Source organism: Malaclemys terrapin, chromosome 8 (genome assembly GCF_027887155.1).
Source record: "Malaclemys terrapin pileata isolate rMalTer1 chromosome 8, rMalTer1.hap1, whole genome shotgun sequence".
NCBI classification, from domain to species: domain Eukaryota; kingdom Metazoa; phylum Chordata; order Testudines; family Emydidae; genus Malaclemys; species Malaclemys terrapin.
Genome location: NC_071512.1, coordinates 94,658,342 through 94,681,126, shown reverse-complemented (window position 1 = coordinate 94,681,126; position 22,785 = coordinate 94,658,342).

The window sequence follows — 22,785 nt, the reverse complement described above, 5'->3', positions numbered from 1 at the left end:
CGCCAGAGTCTGTTTCTGGCCCTTGTCTCTGGGCACAATTTATCAGTTTAATTGAAAACTTAGGCAAAATACCAAAATAAAATAGTTCCTCTGCCCAACATGAGCTTTTCCCTTACCCCTCTCAGCTTAGTGCCCTGACCCAGGGACTCCTTCAGGTGCCTCTCTATCCGTGCTGTTCTCACTCCCTTGGCCATCTGCCTAGGAGTCACCTAATAGTTGTGCTTTTTCACCTGCTCCCGGGCTTTTTTCCAGAATTTTGTTTCATAACATTTTTGGAAATTTTGGCTCTTTGTCCCAATTCAAGATGAAAAAAAAAATCAATTTTTTGTGGGACAGAAAATCCATAACATTTAAACAGCCTGGTCCTGTAAGTCTCATAGCTCCATTGAGAACTGGCCCAGTATCCCTGATTTGTCACTCTGTTACACCATTGTAAAGCCATTGCTTTCACTGGAGTTACATTGGCTTAAAATCAGAGTAACTGGCTGATAGATCAGGCCTAGTTTATTTCTGGTGGCTGGTGAGTATCACGACATGAGGCGGCACTGGATGCGGATACTCGTGAAATCAAATAGAAAGGGAGTAAAATTGCATGATGGTAAAGGAAAGCCAAGAGAAATAACAGAAAAATAAGTAGTCCTCCATTTTCAGGGCCTTATGCATCTTATCTTTCCACATGATTGGTACAGCTAGCTCAATTATTACTTTCCTAGGATGTCTTGTTTGTTTTCACCAGACGGAAGTAATATAAAATTATGTAAATTGACTTTACTTGAAGTAAAGAATCATGGACCAGTCAATAATGTTTATGCATTAAGAAAGGGCAGCTCCTCCTGGAAGAAATAACACAGGGAGCCGATCGTAAGTAAACATTTCTAAACAGACAAAGGGCTGGTCCCTGCAGCACAATATATTATCATATTTCCACATAATTAGTTTGTTTTCCACTTGAAATCAGAAAACGATTCGACATTGCATTCTGTGCCTCAGGACGGTGCATACAGTAGAATTCTCATGTGCAGGTTCATATGTTGAATAATTAGAAAGAATTAATCTGTTGAAATTAAAGTTTGGAATATTATAGAACTCATGAATAGTGCATGGGACAATCAAGTAAATTAAACCAGAAACAGAATTTAAGAAGCCAGACAATAGCAGATGACTGCTGGCAATTTGCTTTTTAATCAGTGAGTTACAAGCCAGAGGGATGAATATGGTTACTGGCTTTGGAAAATATTGTAAAACGTTAGCAGGCACAATAAAAAAGACTTACTAAGTAAGCATATTTTTATTTTTTTTTAAAAAGGGTATTTGCAAAAGGGACTGTTAAATTTGAACCTTTACCCCTCTCCAAGATTTTCAAGCAGAAAAGAACATCCTGTGTTTCTGATAAGTACTGCAGCTGCATTAAGGACTGAGGAGAGTTCCACCTAAGTCTGTTTTAAAGTTCTGTTTGTTTACCTGGAGCCAAATGTGTAAGTTTTTGTTTAGTTTCTTTTAAAGTAGCTATTGAATGAGTGTGAATAAGGGCTGCACTGAGCACATGGCAGGTGATTTTTCTTTTCAGAGGTGGTGGGGGGGGGAAATTACATTAGTTTTATTTTATATGCATCTAATCAACAGAAACCATACCTTTTCTTTGCTTGTTTTATTGTGGAGAATGCGTTGGCCAGACCCCCCCCCCCAAAAAAAAAAGTGGCACAGAAAGGAACTCTGTGTTCCTAAATCATGTGAAGAATAGCTATTTCTATATTGAATAAAAAATATATTTCCCTTGGAGAGAATAGCTTTAAATCTGAATGCACATTTGACCTCTTGTAATTTGTATGATCCTGTTAAATTGGAAGAGGTTTCCAGATCTATTTGAAAAATGGCCATTACAGTTAGCTGAAACTTCAATCTTGAAAATGAATGAATGGAGCTGGTCCAGTACATTGGCTCTGGACCAGTCTTTAAAATACAGCAGAACAATGAATAACTGAATTCACAGCCAGCTGGTATCATAGTTGGGCAGTGAAAGTGTCAAAATATTAGTGACTTTTTTACATTTGTCAAAATCATTGCCAATATGGGAAGCATGGGCAGCTTGCAAATGTAAATCTTGCACCAAAGAAGTTTTTTTAAATCTTGCCTTAAGAATGTGTGTTCGGTTTCCCAGTTTTACACCATGCCATCAAAGATGGGGAGGGAGGGGAGATTAAAATATCTTTTACTTAGAAGATAAAAGCCATTATTGATTTATCATCAAACATCAACTACTAATTTATTGTAGTGGTGCTATGTGCCCTGCAGTAATAATGGATCCATCAACATTTGCATTCCTTATTTTCTGGGATCGAATAAGTCATCCATTCAATCATTCCTAGAATTTAGCATGCAATGTCTCTGCAGAAGAGTAAATATATATATAAGAAATGTAAAGGGAGGGGGAACGCTGTTTGGTCATGTTTCAGTGATAGGAGAGAAAAGAAAAATAAACATATGTTAGTGGTGTCTGACACTTTTTTCTGCTCCAATAATTTGAAAAATGTTTGTTATATTTTTAAACAAAATTGTGCTGGAGTTGAGAGCATGCTGCATATGAGGAGCTTTTGCTATTTTTGAAAGAAAAATCTGCCCGACTGAGTTATTGCACTGAAACAAAATAAAGCCAGTTACTGCAAATGTGGGCTGTGTTTAATTCTTATCAAGATGTTCATCCGAATATTTAGCACATACCTCATGTTTGATGTGCATGTCATCACCTGTATTGATGTAGCTCTGTTCAGCCACTAGGACAGAATTCCGAAGGAGTATGAACTGTTGAGTAAAATAATCCTTTCTGTGAATGTTTAAACAACAACCTATAATTCTAAAGGAGCAATATTTATCACTGCCATAAAGAGTAAGCAAGGGATTTAGAGGCTAAAACAATCCACAGAGTTTCTGGACACCATCATACCAAATTAACAATGGTCCCTAAGGGCCCAATTCTGCAAATCCCGTGAATAACTTTATTCAGATGACTAGTCACATTGGTATCTATGGGACAACTCATTGAGTAAAGTTACTCAAATGAGTAAGTATTTTGCTCCATCAAACCCTAACAGAGTTTTGACTCATCCTGCAGATTTTAGTTCAGGCAAAATTCTCACTATATCCAGTGAAGACACAAATGGTCATTAATATGTAATTTTTAATGGAAACAAATGTATCTAACTTCTGTTTCTTAGTAAGCAGTTAAGAGTCACTTCAAAAGCATCAGATATCTGAACCAGTATTAAGGGGATATGAATATGTATTTGCTGCCATTTAGAAAATTGTATGTTATAGATCAACAGAAATTTTGCAGGGTTTTTTGAGCCAGGATGCACAATTCCCTGCTTTTCAACATTCCTTTTGAGGATTCACTAGAGCAGTGGTCCCCAACATTTTTATGTTGTGCCCCCCCAATAATGGAATCTGTCTGCGCCTCCCTCTTCCCCCCACCCCGGAGCCATGGTTCAGGGGTGGGACCAGGCACCGAGGCCGAAGCTGCAGCTGTGGCCAGGAGTGTAGCCAGGGCCAGAGTCAGGCCAGGACCAGGACTGGGAGTGGAGTCACGGTTGGGGCCGGGAGCTGGAGCTGTGGTTGGGGGCAGAGTAGGGGTGAGTGGTGCTCCCGGCCCCCCGTGAGGGCTTCCCCAGGCCCCACCACACCGCTCTGAATGTTCCTCCACACCCACCTAGGGGGGCGCACCATAATTTGGGGACCACTGCACTGGAGAGCCAATTTATTCTCCTTTACTAGTTTTATGTTGAAGAATCATCATTACTGGTGCCTTCCCTCACCCTCTTCTAGCCATTTGCAAGAAAATGTTCTCAGCTTAGACAAAATAAGATTTCAGCTAGAAAGTTTCCCTCAAGAAGGCTTTAGTTTCTTATCTTGTCGAATATAAAGTAAAGAGTATACCAAGTGCCACTGACCTTACCTCTCCTAAATCAAAAATATCTGAAGTGATATATAGAAAACTTTGATGTGTGGATATGCTAATCAGTAAAGAAATGTCAAATTTGCATACATTTCAAGTGACCCAACAATATTTACCTTAGAGCTAAGTTTCATATTTTTCTGACAATTGCAGCATTGAACAAGTGACTCATTTAGCATATCTAAGTAGCATTATGTCACAGGGATTTACCTCAGAGTTGTTTGAAAGCATCAAAAAGATGAACATCACTGTCTGAAATTAACAACAAGCATAATTTGATTTGACAAATGATGTTGATTTAGATAGGGTCACTAGCTATGGAAGATGCTGAGGACAAATAATGCCTTGAAGCCTTGATAAAACTGAATATTTAAACAGTTCATTATGCAAATTTGCCCTCTACCTGTCAGTAGTGACTAAAGTATAGGGTTAGAGTGCTGGAGAAAGACTGAGCCGGAGTGACGACTAGTATACTTGCACCTGGTTCTTTTAAAAACATCTCCTTAGACATTTATAAATTGTTACTATATAGGCTGTATTTCGCCCAACTTTGACAATAACAAAACAAACAGGAAAAGGTTTGCTACTGAAACTTTTGGGTTCTGGCTGCAGTACAGAAAAATTACCATTACCAAGATGGTAGCAGTTGTCGATGCTCCCTATAGTAAATGTAGAATCTGATTCTGCAATCCTTACTCATGATGAGTAGTATTTATTTAACCTAGTACCCCAACTGACTTCAATGGAGCTATTCAAATAGGCAACTGATACTCATTGTGAACAGAGGTTGCTGAACTGGATCCATATAGCATTGGCCTGCTAAACCCAGGGTTGTGAGTTCAATCCTTGAGGGGGCCACTTGGGGATCTGGGGCAAAATCACTACTTGGTCCTGCTAGTGAAGGCAGGGGGCTGGACTCGATGACCTTTCAAGGTCCCTTCCAGTTCTAAGAGATGGGATAACTCCATTAATAAAAAAAAAATCTGTTATGTTCGTATGATGTTTTGGATCCCTATGGACCACAAGGCACTTTACACACTATGCAATATCAAAAAGCTTTTAGTGGTGAGTAAAGCCATTCTATCTCTGGCATGAAAGGGCAGCCACCTTATGGACAACTAATGCCCATTATGCTGCACAACAGCATGGAGGAGAGGAAATCTTGTCCAAGCATGCTTGGACAAACCCTCATTCATAGGAGTATGAATTTGAAATAAGAAAACAATTAGGGCGGTGGTGGTGGAAGCATGATGTAGACTTCCCTTGTAAAGAGATGTCCATGCCAGGCTGCTGTATCTATATGAAGTGGCATATGGCATGTTTTGCAGATGAATCAGCAGTAGGATATAGCTGGGCATGTCCAGCAAGCAGAATTAAAGGCTTTAGCTATCCAGCTAGCAGCAGCCACATTTTGAGGGGGAAGTCATCCATAATTTTCACACCATGCAAAAGTCCATTGGTGGCAACAACCCTCCTGTATGACAAGCTCTGTTGCCAGGTTGTCTAGGCAACACCTCCTTGTGGCCCAGGAGGGCATGACTCACCTCCACTGTGGGTCTGCAGACATCACCCCATAAATTCGCTGTCATAGCATCTGGCTAAGACACACTGTAGTTCTACCCCTTCCAAGGAGTTAGACTCCAAAACAAAAAGGAAACAATCAGACTTAGGTTCGTTCATGGGATCTTCAGGAGGACGCTTGCCCATCGGCTCCAGACTTGCCTTTTTCTGACAGTTTTCCCGGGGCCTAAGTCATCCCATCCACCAACGGGTTCACACCAGTAGCAAGTTCCCCTAGACTCTAGCCTGGAGCCAAGCTTCCCTTGTCCCTTCCCTCATTGAGAAAATAGCAGAGCTCCGCTATCCTTCCTGGTAATCTCTGAAGTGGGCTAGGTCTCCTTTTAGCTATTCTCTCCAGGCCTAACACTGGCTGTAGATGTAGTGGGGGAGGGGTCAACTGGGTCCACAGGCTCTTCTTAACCCTCTCATTGTCATCAGAGAGCCAGTCAGTCTCCCTAACCCCTTGCCACTGCAGGGCCCTTCTGCCCCATTACAAGCTCATACTTCTATTCCCTAAGCATTCCTAATGCTTGACTCTCCACCCTTCTCTACAATTAAGGACACTGGGAACCAGACTATTTTGCGTGGATTCAGATGGGCATAGACGGTATCACCTGCTACAAGCTGACGAGTTATGGTTGGCTCTACTGTAACTCTTGGTTTCCAGCTTTTGACAGTTTATTCAGATGTGGACAAGAAAGATAAGTCTTGCTATTCAGTAAATAAAAGTGCCAAAATCCTTAAGATGCCAATTTACAGTAAATGTGATACACTGATAAACAACAGCTGTGTTAGTGTGAGTGAAAACACACAGCTTTTAAGGTCAGGAGGGACCCTGGTGATCATGTAGTCTGACCTCCTGCATAACACAGGCCATGGAATTTTTTCACCTGGTAACTCCTGCATCAAACCTATCATTTTTCTGTTGAGCTAGAGCCTCTCTTTTAAAAAGATACCCAGTCTCAACTTAAAGACTACAACTGATGGAGAATCCAATGGTTAATTACCCTCACTTAAAAAATGGAACCTAAGTCTGAACTTGTCTAACTTCAGAAACTGAATCCGTCATTGGCATTAGATAAGTATTTGACTGACTGACTCTACTCCTCACCAACTATTATAACCCTTTAATTTAGGCAAATTCTCCTGAAGTAAAAGTGAACATTACTTATGAGTAGAAAACTCACTTGAGGACACTCAGAACTTTGAAGTTCCATTGAGAAACTACATTTTATGGAGACAACAGGCTCTTTGATACCGTAGTTGAGGTTGCAATCGGCTTCCATTATAAGCTAAATTTTTAGTCCCCTTAAAGTTTGGCTAGGAAAACTGATTTGACCTAAAACTGCCATTTTTACTCTGAAGGCAAAGAAGAATTTTTCTTCAAACTTTAAACAGATTTATGCAAACTACTTTTTGGGTTACAGATCATTAAAAAAAAAATCACTAGGCTTTTAAATGTCTTTGTTGTCTAATATTTCTTTCGGTCCCTCTAGGGCAATAATAGTTTGCTACTACACTCAGTTCTGCAGCCCTTTTTCCATGATCAATAATACTCCTCTGAGCAGTTTCATTGACAACAGTGGTACTGTATGTGTATGTGCCACTCAGTAGGATTAAAGAGACTGGAGTTGTTTGGGGAAGGATTTGATGATATCCTTACATTCCTGGGTAAACCGCAGTGTGGGATCATCTACGGCACCACTCCACATTACTCAGGAGGAGTCAGGGCTACAAGAAGTGAGCCTTTATGACCAGATTCTGATACCCTCATTCATACTGAATAGTACTTTACTCCAAATATATATATATGGAGATATACCTATCTCATAGAACTGGAAGGGACCCTGAAAGGTCATTGAGCCCAGCCGCCTGCCTTCATTAGCAGAACCACATACTGATTTAAGTGGCCCCCTCAAGGATTGAATTTACAGGGTTTAGCAGGCCAATGCTCAAACCACTGAGCTATCCCTCCCCCCTCCAAGATCATTTTTATTTTTCTGTTTTTAACAGTGAGGGCAATTAGCCATTGGAACAACTTACTAAAGGATGTGATTATTTTCTTTTGCTTGAAATCTTTAAATCAAATCAGGATGTCTTTCTAAAATATATGCACTAGTTCAACCACAAGTTAACAGCTCAATGCAGGAATTACTGGGTGATAGGCTACGGTCTGTATTATGCACGTGGTCAGATAAGATCATAATGATCCCTTCTGGCCTCAAAAAAAAAAAAAAGAATTTATGAGCAGTAACCTTGAAATAAATTACTCCAGTAGTAAGGTGCTAGTCAACATGAGAATGGATATCAGAATCTGGCTGTAGGAAGTTGTGTACAAAACACTTTTTTAAAAAAATTATCTACTGCAGAGAAAAGAAATCCACAACACTGATGGCCTCCTCAGGATTTTTCCCATAGTCAAAGCACTTTTCACTCTTGGAGGGTGAGCACTAACGTCCTCTCTCTATCATTATTGGAGCAAGTTACATGTAAAAGCTAAAGTTCAGTGATTTTGCTTGTACCTTTTTCCTTCTCCACCTCAAACTGAGCAAGCCCCTTTGCCACCTCCCTGTATTGTGTGTGTGTGTGCTCCATATGAAACTTAAAAGTCTACTTTAAAACATTTCAAGGACTCTTTGTAATTGCAAATGTCAGAGATTATGAATTCTTGATTACCACACTTTCAAAGAGTGCATGTTTTATACAAAACAAATTCTCTCTTCACTTATCCAAATATTAATTTCACAATTAACATTGATGGCATGGACTCAAGATCTTTTTAGAACTCCTTGTATTTTACAACTAGTTAGATGTTATTGGACTCTTTATCATGGGGCAGATTCTGCAACCCGTGCTAGAGCTGAGTATCACTTACTTATGCAAGTAGTCCCTTTGAGCCAGTTTCTGATGCTCGTACACAGGCTGAATAGTTCCTTACATTGCAACTAGCCCTACTGATTTTGATGCAACATTTTAAAGTAGCCTTCAAAGTCACTGGGGCTACATGCAGAGTAAGCTACTGATCAACATAACCATGGCAAAATCTGGCTCTTATACGTCTATGGAATTCTGTGCATGAGTAAATGCTACTCTACATAAGTGCAGCCCCGTAAGAGTTGATGGATAAATGACCTTTGATCAGGGCCGGCTCCAGGCACCAGTGAAGGAATCAGGTGCCTGGGGAGGCCAATAGAAAGTGGCGGCACTCCATCCGTTATTGGGGCGGCACGTCCGGGTCTTCAGCGGCAGCTCAATCTGGGGGTTTTTTTGTTGTTTTTTTTTCCCTTCGCCGCTTGGGGCGGCAAAAAAGCTGGGGCCGGCCCTGCCTTTGATCACACTCTTTGACGCTACCTCCTCCTTACCACCGAAGTTTAGAATCTTGTGATGGTTTCTGATATCAGTATAAATAACATTATCAGTAGGATTTAGGCCTTTTTATTGGAAGCAATAAATTTTTTTTAAATTAAAAAAAAAAAAAAGATGTCTCAATTGTAAGATGTAAAAACTCAAGAAACTGAAAAATACCAGAAGGATCAACAGCAAGTAGTGGCCAAAGAAATATTCATAGAACAAATATCATTCTGGTGACTGGACCGCAGCCAAGTCTTTTTATTCTGTGTTTTTAAAAATGCATAGACTATGAGAGTCATAAAAGAGTGTTTTGTCTCTGGACTCTGCTGGAATAAAAGGCAGATATGATTCGACATTGACATGGACATTCATCATGTCCCAGACTGAACTGGTTATTAATTCTGAAAATATTAAATATGGAACGGGTTGAGTGTCTAACAAATTTGCAACATTATTCAATTATAACAACAATGTTAGACTGAATGTATCTCCTAAAACAGCCTCTTGTATATTAAGTCACGCCAGTGACTCAAGCCAAGTCACTGAAAAGCACTACCAGCCCTAGCCATAAAGCCAACTCTTTGGGGATCAGGGTAGTTGTCCTGATAACACCAAGCACTGGAGCCTGAATTGTTTTAATGGGACATGGAAGAGGAGGAAGAAATGCATACACCCAATTCACTGTAACACACACAAACAAAATCCTTTCAATTGCTGCCCTATTTATGGCATCCTAATTGTGCCTGCTGGGCAGAGCTAAGAGGTGGGCAGCTTGAAGTCAGGAAGGTTTATAAACCTCCTGATGAAGCCTGGAACACCCTACCCTTACCAACCCTTCAACAGACATCCATCTATGGTGGGAACTTCAGTAGTCACTACACTTCCTGGGGCTAAAGAGAATGTAACATAAATGGACTGGATCTCATAGACTAGGCTTCTGCAAGTGACCTATATCCCTTACATGAGTCACCTTTTTCTTTGCAGGGTACAAGCAGGGCTAGTCTCCTAACCTCAGTTGAGCTACCTCTGCAAGGGGCCAACTGTTACCAGCCTCCTGCAGAGTCCTTGGAAACTTCCTGCACAGCCAACCTTACCCTATTCTTACTCGAAGAGAAACGACAATCCCCATAACAACCACTATCCCTAGACTGCAGTGGAACTATAGAAGAGCAGACTGGAAACATACTTAGAGCTTACCAATGTATATAGTGTGCATACCATATAATACCTCTGTAGAAAACATTTACCCTTGCTTCTCCAAAGCAATTTTCAAAGCAGTCACTCAATCCATCTCACATGACTATCAAAAGACTTGTATTCCCTGCTTAGATGAGGAATGTGCAGAACTTTTGAAGTAGTACGAAGAATCTGATGACTTGGAGACAGCAAACCACCTCATTGACAGCCTCAATTTCCATCGCAGGGAACAATGGAAAGAATTTACACCAAATATGGACATGACAAGGTCTATCAGGAAAGCATGGTCACTCATAAGGAAGCTTGGAGTGGTACCAAAACCACCATATGTCAGTGTAAAGTGTCCCTGAACAGCATCGCCACAGACCTAACACAGCAAAAGCCAAGAAGGATAAGCCTTTTGAGGAATCAGTGAAGAGGGAATGGTATATATACAGACTGGTCCTACCTCGTACTCAGGAAGGCATTTTCCAGCCTTTATGCACTGAGAAAGTGGAGCGAGCACTAAGCCACATGAAACCAGGCGGCCATGACAAGATTTCAGCAGAAATGTTACTTCACCTTGGTAAGAAGAGCATAAAATGTCTGTCAATTATCATTTCCCATGTCATCCAAGAGAACAAGATGCCTAAGATGTGGCAGAAAGCAATGCGGATAGCTATTAGAACCAGGAAAAGACCAGCCTCTTTCAGCTAGCTACCATTTGATATCACTTCTGAGCCGTGCTTACAAACTTCTGGACGAATTAATTCTGCAAAGAATCATGTCCATAGTAGAGCAGGCTCTAAGTGATGATCGGGCAGACTTCAGATCTAACAGGAACACTTGCAACCCAATTTTTGCTCTTACCACTTATATAGACAATGGTATCCAACAGGGGCTGTGTTTCTTGACCGTATCACATGATACCATCTTGCACTGCTGGTCAAGATGTCAAAGAGGTTACCTCGATGTGTTGTTATGGTTACAGAAATGATGCTTCAAAATAGACAATTCCAAGCAATGCTAAGCAATAAACAGAACACACAGAGGACCCAGAAGAACAGACTCAGTCAGGGATCCATTCTTGCTCCAAATATTTTCAATGTATTTATGAATAATCTGCCTCCAACATCAACATCATTCAAGTATACTGATGACATCTGCTTAGTTCCAAGAGACAGAGACTTCAAAAGATTGAGGACAACCTGAACCATAATATGGCAGCCATTAGTGGCTACTGAAAGAAGTGGAGACATAAGTCCAGTGTGTCAAAGACAACGTTGTCATGCTTTCATCTAAAAAATGCCAACACTTTATGAGAGCTCATGATCTTTGAGGATGGAGAACAACAGGCATACGATCCAAAGCCAGTATATCTAGGAGTAACTCTTGCTTGCGTACTTGAGGGCTCAACTTGGGGAGCTAATGCCCAAACACTTTGCAGCTCAGGGCTAGCTCTCTGCTACTCAGTTGGAGAATACTGTATTCCAATGTGGTTAAACTCTACCCAGGCAAAGCTAGTTGATGTATAACTGAACCAAACAATAACAACAACAACAGGGGCTATGAGATCAAACAAACACCAAGTGGCTACAAGTCCACTCTACTATCGTCTCCCTAACATCAGGCATTATATTGCAGCAAAAAAATCTCCTGGACAAAATCCAGGAGATGCCACAACTGCTGCATTTCAAAAATATATGGGAAGCACCTCACCAGCAGAAGACCAGCCTGGACTAAGTTATCAACCCTCTCTACAGCAGATGCTGGGCGAGCAGATTGGGAATGAGCTGCTCCCTCTATAAGACACTCCTTCCTCATTACTTAGCCTCCGTCACACTGCCTGGCTTCAAACTGCCACGTTATCTCTGGTGCAAGCTCAACTGTTTCACACCTACAGGCTCAGGACCAGCCCTCTGTTTAGCTGTGGTGCATTTGAGGCTACATACCTATTGAATAGGTGCTAGTCTATCAGGAGGACTTTTCAGACTCCATGCTGTTGACCCCAAGGCGACTGAAGGGCTAAAATGTGCAATGCCTACCTAAGCCCTCTGGACACTTTTTTCTTATGCATTTTTTTTATCTCCCTGCTTTTTATTTTACACTTTGAACGTTTTCATCATCTTTACCGTACCACTCGTGCATTCGCTAATAATAATAATAATAATAGAGATCCCTAGCATGCAGATGCAATGTGACCGCTGGATTCCTCGCAATCTGTATGGATCTCAAGGAATCAGGTAGAGGCACAGAGCCATTGTGAATATGTGGCGTCCTCCCGGGCATCCCCTTATGGTCTCCAGGAAACCTTGCAAATGGCCCCATGCCTCAGTTTTCTTCTTGAGTATTCAGATAAACTCAGTACAGCCTTTGGAGTATATAGCGGGCACTTTTATCAGGGTTAATTTATTATCGAATGTCCCACTACCATAAACCAGTTTCCCAGGGGGGGAGGGATAGCTCAGTGGTTTGAGCATTGGCCTGCTAAACCCAGGGTTGTGAGCTCAATCCTTGAGAGGGCCACTTAGGGATCTGGGGCAAAATCAGTACTTGGTCCTAGTGGTGCTAGTCTATCAGGAGGACTTAGACCTAGCACTACTTGGTCCTAGTGAAGGCAGGGGGCTGGACTCAATGACCTTTCAAGGTCCCTTCCAGTTATGGGAGATGTCCATTAATTTAATTTTTTATTTTTACTCTTGGGTCACTGGACTCTCTGCTTTTCTAAACTCTGGGTTCTAAAGTCTTCCTCAAGATTCTAGACCCAAGCTGCAAACCCCTGATTGTAGACAGCTCTTTGGGGGAAAAGCAGACTTTAACTCTGAGTCTCATTGGGTTTTGTTTATTTTGGTGTCAGGGGGTAATTTTTAAGTTCTAGAAGCATTAAACAAAGCCATACCAGGAGACGAGTGTTTTCTCATATCCATCCATTGTCATGAATCAGGGGAGGAGAGGATGTTTGGATGAATCTGTCTCAAATTGAATTCAGATGTTCTGGCTCCTACTGCAATTTCCTCAGCTTTAAACACAAAATCCTTGATGCTGATACCAATTCAATTGGAGCCCCCCAAACTGTCCGCTTTCAAGTCTAAGGCCATGGCTTCACACAAACTTGCACCAATTTAACTAATTGAGTTAAACCAGCACTGGTTCTGCATGGTGACACTTATTTCGGTTTCTGTTAAACCCAATTGCCTTGGGAGACCTCAGGGGTATGTGTGCTTCCTCAACTACAGTGAGGGAAAGTGGACAGCCTTACAGAATTCCTGAATTACCCCTCTAGCTTCTTAACCCAAAATAAGCCACCCTTAAAATGAAATAAATGAGTCTACACATAAACCTGCATGGCTTTAACCAAACTGATTTCAAAGCATTCCTTTTGTTAAACCTGTGCAAATGTGTTTGTAGACAAAGCCTAACTAAAAATTTACCAGGCTGATTTAAGCAAAGTTTATTGGTTGACAACGGTGGGGGGGGCGCGCCGGGAAAGGAGGGCTATTTTTTTTTTTTTAATGCTCTTGGCTGAGAGCTTATACACCCTGTCTGCACCCTCTGTGAGGTCAGAGAAGGCCCTCCTTGGCTCAAGAGTAAGACACTTATAGGAAGGTATTGGTGCCTCCTTGATGTTCTAAGCCAGGGCAAGCCCTTTAATCGTGCCCTGCACCCACCCTCTCACAGCACTCAACCCCTAAATTTCTCAGGGAACTTAGGCATGACTAACAAGCTGTTCTGAAAATCACCTGGTCACTCAAACATGCACCAAGGCCCAGTTGGAGCATATAAGAAGCCACTTGTGCCAAGGCAAGCTTTTGAAAATTCCTGCATTAATCACTACAGGTATGATCAACTCCCATTACAGTCACCAGAAAGGCTCCCATTGACTTCAGTGAGAATTGCCTTGGGACCTATACCCGTGAATGCATAACAAAACCAGTTCTAATTTCTGATCACAGCAATGCTCAGGCAATAATCTTTTGAAAACTAAGTAGGCCAACTTCAACATATCTCTCTGTGTATCTCATTAGCAGTATAAATTCAATGATTATCTGTGCAAAAGGTGTGTAATGCTTTTTGCCAAGTTGGAGAACATTATAAGGCAGAAGAACTTAGCATTAAATGTATTTTGTGTATTGCCATTTATTGCATTTCTAATCTTTTTATTGGTGGCGAGATAAAATCTGCATCAATCAACGTGTTGTAAAACAAGCTTGCTCATTGTTTATGAAAGCTGAGTGTGCAAGTATCCGCTGAAAGTTATTGTAAGCAAATGTTTTTAATTAAATAAAGCCAATGCAATCTGTTTCATTGGTATGAAATCATAATTAGGCCTGTGTTATCTTAAGCACCAAAGTGTGACCAACACTTAATTATCAGTAGAGCTGAAGCCTCCAGGTTGGAGCACAGCAGTAGGTTCTACTTTTGTCTACAACTGTAGATCATTCACAAGCTTCACCTAATGCAGAACTCCTTTGATGCAGTGGGTCAACATGAGTATATAACATGTGCGCTCCATGAACATATTTAAGGACTGAAGGCTGGCATTTTTAGTGGAGGGTCCACAGTTGGTGACTCACTTCTCTATGATAGCCTGACTGAACTTGACTTTCAAGGAACAGTGCTACTAGAAGGATGCAGCACAGCTAAGCTTCAGGGTGCAGTGCAAGGCATCTTTTAGGTCAAATATTTCCTTGACTAAAGACCCATGGTGGAATTATTATGGCCACTTGGGGCAGTTCAAGCGGGACTGGCTATAATGAGCAGGCTAATTTGCTGTATTTAATTGTCAAGTGCCAAAATATGACAATGATGGGTGCAAAAGAACACTAGTAAATATATAAATTAGACTTTCATCCTGAGTAACAAAACAGAGTTGTAGATTTGCTGTCCATGTTTCATCTGCCCTATGGATCTAGGAGACTTCAGATTGAGAATTCAGTCTCCTGTGCTAGCAATCTGACATGGGCTTACATACTGGTGTGGGACAGAAGACTTGGCTAACTCTGCCCACTGATCTATTACAGCTAGAAAAATCCTGGCTGAACAGCAAAGAGTTAAGTACTGGCCAAAATATCAGCAGAAGCAGGAGGCTCTGGTGCTTTGAAACTCTGCTCAACATATGTCTGAAAGATTTTTAGCACTGCACATAACTGTAGAAAAGGAGAAGATTGGCAAGGCAGATGTTCATTGTTTACTGACCTCCAATGAAACCTGCCCTTTTCTTTACCCATTTGAAATGTTCAATAGATAAGTTGGTGCTGATTTTTAAGCCTTGTGCTGCCAAAAATCTGGTGTATTTCTCTGTCCCAGAGAGTTTGAAAACAAGTAGTACACTAGACGAGTGTGAAAATACACTTCCTTATGGCAGGTTTATAAGCTGATCAGTGGAAACAAAATTCTTGTAAAGAAACATGTTGAAAACCATGACAGGCTCATTGACAACAAGCAAAGCCCTCACAATCTTATTGCAGGAAGAGGGTCAGATTGCAGCTCAGACACCAAGCAATTGTTTATTAGAGCTTTGCAAAAAGTATGAAATTTTGCCTTGTGCATAGTTGTGTGGGAAAGCTGATATTCTCACAAACACTAACATGAAAACAGGATTGTGAGAACTCCTGAATGTAATCAAGCTCACCCACCATTTTTCTACATGGCTAGAATGGCAACATTTGCACCACGGCCAATTGTTAGAACGCTCATATTTGCAACTAGGGTTACCACCTGGCTGGTTTCTTTTTTTTTTTAAATGGATTTGCCAGTTGCCAGAAAAACAATGTAATCTGTTGCTTTTTTTTTTAAATGGGTCTAAAGATTTGCATTATCACAACACACTGGATATTTAATGTTAAAAGTTTGTGTCCAGCTAAAGATGCTACATTGTTCCCACTCTGCAATCTAAGTTAAAATTGATAATATCATTTTCTATCTATATATGTTTTCTCTCTCAAGTCTATAAGAGGCTGTTGAAGTTGGGGGGAGGGGCATAGTTGCCTTGTGGTTGGGGGCTAGGTTGGTTTTTCCCTAGGAAAATTAAAATCTGTCCATCAACCTCTCCCATTCAACTGAATACTGGGAGATGCAGGCATAGTATAAATGTAAAAATAGAAGCTTTTACTACTCTCTGGATCTGTTCTTCTTAGAGATACTTTGACCTCAGAAGTTAACTGTCTTGCTCAAGGCTGCCATCAGGAGAAAATAAACAAGGCTATCCCACTGTCCCAAGCGGAATGATCAGGGCTCGTTAAGGAAAAGGCATTCTAGGGCCATCCACGTGGCCCCAACTCCTGGAGTCATCTGATTACATCAGAACTTCATCTTTCATTTAAAAAAAAAAAAAAAAACACACACACACACAGAGGACGTTTCTAGCCCTTATGATTAGCAGACAGTCATGCTGTTGACAGACAGGTTCACTGATACAGTGTATAGCAGTTTTGACTATGATTAAACAAATTAAACTTACATAGGAACACATGCAGCAAATCTAAAACGTTAATAATTGAAAAAAATAGCACCAAGTACGGAGTACAGGAGATGGGTATGTGTAGAAGTGGACTCACCAGAGGCACTGCCCCAGAGTAGCAGATTATCCTTCACTAGCAGCACTTGGCAACAGTCACTCTACTCTTGTGGTAGTCTGCCTCTTCTCATGACTTGGGCCTTCAGGCAGGCCACATTTTGTTCCTGTGGTGTACTGAAAACCATACTGAGATTGTGGGCTGACTCTAAAGTTTCAGAGAGATTTCCTAGTCCTTCTTGCAGGCTGGGGGACTCTTTAGAAAAGCATGTGATCAGGGCCTAGGAGAGAGGGAGTCTAGAGTGAGGTGGGGTGCCTCTCTACTTTAGACAGCAGCCTGCATTGTCTGTTTTTGGGTGCTATCATGCTGAACCCTAAAAAATAAAGTTGTGTTACACTGCAACCTGCCAGCAAGGGTATTTATGTTTTTAATTCGATTTCCCTCTGTGTTTGCTAGGAACTTAACAGTGTCCACCCTTTCCAGGGATCTTCAGGCCCTAAATCCTAAAACAACACTCAGAATTTCAGTTCTTCAGTCCCTTTTCCTGGGGGTTTCTAAGACCCACAGGGCCTCATCCAAGATCTTCAACATAGGCCACTCAACAAAAATCTCAGCTCAAGTACTTCTAGTCTCTCTTAATTCCCAGTACTTTACTGAACCCTATCTTGGGTTTGGCACGGTGAAAACCCCTTATCTCCTGCAATCTCAGTATTTCCTTAATCTCAGCTCTACCTTCCTTTGTTTCTACTGCAGTGAGAAACACCATCTCACCATTTAACAGTCCATACAAAGGGTTTCTCTGCCTCTAGGGCCTTTCCTAGTACCTTAAGCCTTCTGGCCTTCCTTTCCCAAGTCCCATACCCAGCTGCCTTCCTCTAGGCTTTTTGCAGGAGCTCAGCCTAATGCCTATTAAGTTTGTTCTTACTCTTATTTCAGAGCATGGCCTCATAGGCTCTAGCTTCTCTAGTGCTGGCCACAATCTTCCCAGGGCTAATAACCCAACAGAAAACACTCCTAGCTAACTCTCACTTAGATCTCCTCCCACTTAGTGCTCCTTCCTTTATGAAGACCCAGCTCCGCCCCAGCTGCGACTGATCATCATTCAGGCCAAGCACCTGGATGCTACCCAGTGATTTAACTGGGCTCAGGGTCCTGTTTATCCATAGTTAACCAGTGTGTGGTGTATGTACCTGATTACAGCACAGTTCAAACCTAGATAGCCATGACCCCATAGCATGGTACATTCTAAAACTCTTGGAGAACTCTATGCAAATTTGGGGAATCTTCCATGCTCTCTTTTCTTCTCTCTGTCTCTCCAATAGACATGAAGGATGGAACATACCAAACACCTCAAGGTGTTGTTTTCACATTTTATTAATGTATTCCTACTGCCATTTTCAGCTCTCTTTCAATAGACTTTTGTGCTAATATTCATTTAAATGACCTTTTTCAGACCTCCTTTTGAAAATTTAAATAATCCCAGGATTACGGCCATGCCGGCTGGCACCTTCAGGGGCTGGGGGTCTGTCAGAAGCATTGTAAATTGTTCTCTTTAGGGGGGTTGTTTCATTTGGGGGTCTGTGAAGGAATCCCATCTCATATGCTTACAAATTAGGGGCAATCAACTGAGGGCGTAGTAGCTTCATAATTTAAATATTACACGGCTTATCCTCCATACTCTCTCCAGTCACTTCCCCCCCAACACACACACGCCCCTTTCCATCGTCTCCCTCTTTAACAGGTCTCCTCACTGATACAAATGTGGGGGGTTATCATGCTTTGTAGGGTAAATTCTTTGCTTCCCTACCCAACCCATGCCAAGAGCTCTCACTTCCCCCTCCTCTCAGAGTTGCCTATGTTACCACAGCAGCACTACTGAGTGTGGTGTGTGTGGTAGTGCAGTTTACTCATTGTAAAGCACAAGCTCCCCTCCCCCCGCTGCTAGGGAAGAAAATCTGGTGTTTTGGGGAAGAGCATAAGCAGGCTGATTAATATTGCATTTAGATTGTTCCGTTTAAGATCCCGTATGATGTAGGCGAGTGGGGATGTGTGCATGAGAGCAAGAGACAGGTGGGCATGACGGATGAGTCCCCAACTTTTGCTCCAGCAAAGCTGGTAGCAGCAGCCGCCACTCAATTTACATTGTTACTTAGGCTTTCTGTGGCTGATGTACATTCTGGAATAGAACCCAGAATACACTCCCTTACCTGTGATGGTTCCTCAGTGATAACAGGAAGTGAAACATATATAAAGCTCTATCTATTGATGTCCATCAGTGAAGCAGCAGAACTGTTGAGAAAGAAGGTACTATTTTTAAAAAGCTATTTTCTGATGATACTTAACAAAGCAGTTATATTTGCTGGGGGGAGGCGATTGCAGAGTTCCAACATGACAGGTCCTAATTAGGTCTTGGAGCTTTTGGGAAGCTAAGCGGTGCATTTCTACCTACCTACTTCGGCTCTGTAGCTCTCTTTTTATTTTATTATGTTGGCAGTTAATTTTGAAAATGGGGTCTGGAAAAGAAATAGATCTAAGGTGAATAGGAAGAAAAGAGGCAGTTCATTTTCCCTCTTCCCTGTCATTTTTTTTTCAAAGAGGAGTTATTTGTATCTAGTACCGTCCTAGATCTGGAGTTTAGCACTAGATGTATGTTCTCAGAAGGATCTCATCGTTAGTAGTGTATATGAGGTCAGGCTTAAGAAGTGTGAGTTATTTGCTTGTTTGGTTAACCAGAACATTTGCTTTGCTGTTCTTTGGTGTCTTTGAGTTAAACAGATTTACGGATTTTTGTCCTGTACTAGAAAGTAATGGGAGAGGGTTTCTTAAATTAATAACGGCATCTGTTCTAAATGGACTTTGAGGAGTCTTCACATAGGGTGCGCAATTTATCTGTTTGTACAAGGATTAATGTTATTCAAGTAGCTAAGTCTTCAGAAACCATATAAGATTTAAGTGACCGAAACATAAAAGACTTCTTTTAAAAAAAATCATTTTTTCTTCTTTTTTCCTATTTGTTCTGCTCAAGAGTCTGTGCCCATTACTGAGTGGAACCTTAGCCTTTACTAAGAGTGCTCTGGGGACTTTGTCAATTGCTGAGGAAAGTAAGCTTTTATTTAACAAAATTATATTAGCTCTTAGGGTTGTGAAAGTAACTTTCCAAATGAGAACTGAGGCAATGCTGTCTCTCAAATCTGCAGATAGAAACTATAGCTCTAAGGAGCATGAACTGCCCCCATTAATCTAAGTGTTAACTCTGAAACCTAATGATGTAACTATGTAATAACTGGGCAAGTTTCAGGTCTAGTGCAACACCATTATAACTTAAATACAAAGAGATGCTACCTAGACTTTGGTTACTTGCTCACTTATCCCATCCCGGGAGCAGATGCACAGAGCCTTGGCTCTATCCTTGCTACATACTGGCCTAAGTAACTGAGCCAGTTTGAGCAGGTAGTAAATTACTGCTGATATAGGCAGACGCAGGAGAGGCATGTCTAAGTCACTGTCTCTACAGGAGCGGTTCGGCTTACACATCACCCCTTGCTCAAGGCTGTGCCTAAAATCATAATCTAGCTCTTTATTAGTTACTAGTACCCCATAAAATTTTAATCATACAGAAAAGTAACATGTTGGTCTATGTAAAAATCATGCAAGTAACTGAGGTCAGTAGATCCTACCCAGGCTGGGAGAGACCATACTAGTAATCTGGAGAATCTATAAAGGGTTTATTTGAAAAAGACTTATTTGATGGCTTGTGCATGGTGACATAATACATCATAAATTTGATTTTAAAATTTTTGACAAGTTGCTTGGGGCATTCTATCAAAATTAGCCTTATGTTGATTTTGATGAACAGAAGAGGGGTTGGGGGAGGGCAGCAGAAATCTTGCTTGAAAATAGCAATGTAACTACTCTGGAGAGAATGAGAGAAGTGAGATCTGCCTGGATACTCTAATCCTTCCAGGAGCTCATGTTCATCAGCAGGATTAAAACTGAAGCTCTTCCTCCAACGATGCAGTGGAAAAGGGCTCCCAGGAGCCCCTTATTAAAATTCCAATATTTAACTGAACAGAGGTGATAGAATTGCACCCTACACCTGCTACAATTATTGCTTAATGATCCTTGCCAGACATGACAGCTAGGAGAAGCAATCTGGGGTACAATTTTTGCCAGAACTCCACCTGACCTGCACTTGCTTATGCAAACTAGCATTTGCAAACTCCTAGTAAAAACGTTACCGCATTCATGCATGCAGGTGTCATTGTCACTCGCAAACCCCATGGATGCCAATGGCTTCGCAGGCACAAATGTTAACATGTGAACATCAGCTAGTGCTAGACTATTTAAAGGAGATGTACAGATGTTAATACAACACAGGTATTACCTGGTGCAAGTTTATGAACCCCCAATTTGTGCACACAAGTTAAGGCTGAGGGCTGAAAATCTAGGCCTTAGAGAGCATGAAAGGGATGGTGCCTGTCCCCAGGCTGGAACCCAGTTCTTAGGTTAGAGTTCTCCGTTTATGGGCACTTTTGGATCCCCTGTTACTCCTAAAGTCCCATGTGGCCCGAGTGTCCAGAAGAGCTCTTTTCCCCCTCCAGTCAGTATTTGGTGCAAAGATTATACCCACCATCTCTCTCATATGGAGCTTGCCGTGGACATCCATAGCTTTATCATTTCCAGGATGGATTACATAAGCGGGCTCTTTGCATAGCTATCCGGGAAGACTACTAGAAGCTGTTGTCTTGCAGAATGCTGCAGGGATCAGTGTTTTAAGAACACAGTGGTTCCCTATTAGCTTTTCAGGTGCAAATTGAAGTGTTGATATTTATTTGACGCTCTGGGCGGTTTGAGTCCTAAGTACAGTACCCGAAGAACCTCCTCTCTCCCTATACACTGCCACCGCTTTAGAAGTCAATTTATATGCTGCCTGGTTTTCTGTCTAGGGGTAAAGTTTATCTAAGGGAGAGACAACAAATCCTGGGTCTCTTGATCTTCAGATCACAATGAAAACCTTGTCTATTGACTCAGGAGGGTGTAACTTCAGCCCACGGCTGATTGTACGATTGAGGCTTGTTAGATTTAATTGATGTAATAAAGTAGTAGTATGTGAACTAATGGTGCCTGGTTTTTAAAAAATAATTTATGCAGGTGCATGCAGAGACATTATGAAAGATGTATTTCAGAATAATAATCCCTTCTATTGGCACCCCATGCAGCTCGATCTACCTTCTGAGCTGAAATCAATGGTTTCAAGGGTATCGAATAATACTATTTTGTGCTTTTTTTTGTAAATTAAAAAAAATTACATGAAACACAAATGGTCATTTTCTTGCTACAGTAGGAGAATCTACAATCGTCTTTTTAGTTTTTCCAATTACCTTTCAAAATCAGTGCTCTGCCTGTCTCCAGGCTCTACACCCAGCCTGGTAGCAAACTACATTGACATTGAAAAATGATAAACAAAAGAAAATATTTTTCCCTACCTTAGATTTTTCAAATACACACAAACAGAAATATCAAAAACTCTTCCAACACTTCGAAGACACTCCACTTGGTCCATCATGACCTACATCTACAGGCAAGACTCTAGCTACTGTTTACTGCAGTAGGAGTGCTGCCAGTTTCTTTCTCTCTTTGATGTTAGAGAGCAAATCAGCCAAGACAACGTTTGCATGCCAATAATTTCAACAAGCCCAAGAGTGACTGGTGTTTGGCCCATGGAGTTTCTTTTCCTCCTAACTTAAATACAGGCCCCAGCTGACTCTGCCAAACATAACCAAGTATACAAACAGACCCGGAGCCTTAAAAAGGTCTGCTTGGGAGTGTATTTTTGTTGTGGTCGTTTTTTGTTTTGAATAAGATCTCAATTTTTCTTCATCGGAATCCCCCCTGCAGGAAGGGTGGAATTTCAAGCCTCCTGGAATGTACATGAAATTCTATGGTTTAGCAATCCCAGTGGAAACTCTATGATCACAAAGCATTGTTTCAGCAAATTAATGCTCATTCAGCGGTTCCAACACAAATTCAAATGAAACCATTGAAGCAGTGAATTGGGAATACCTCTCTTCAGATTAGCATATTAGACAGGAATGGGTGAACCATTCGCCCACTCCAAGAACCAAACCTGAAATGAGGCTTTTTTTGAGGTGTGAAAGAGTTTGGCTGGCTTCCCTCTCTCACTCCTACTTCTACCCATCATGTTCCTTCCCTAGCCCCACCCTACACTTCCTG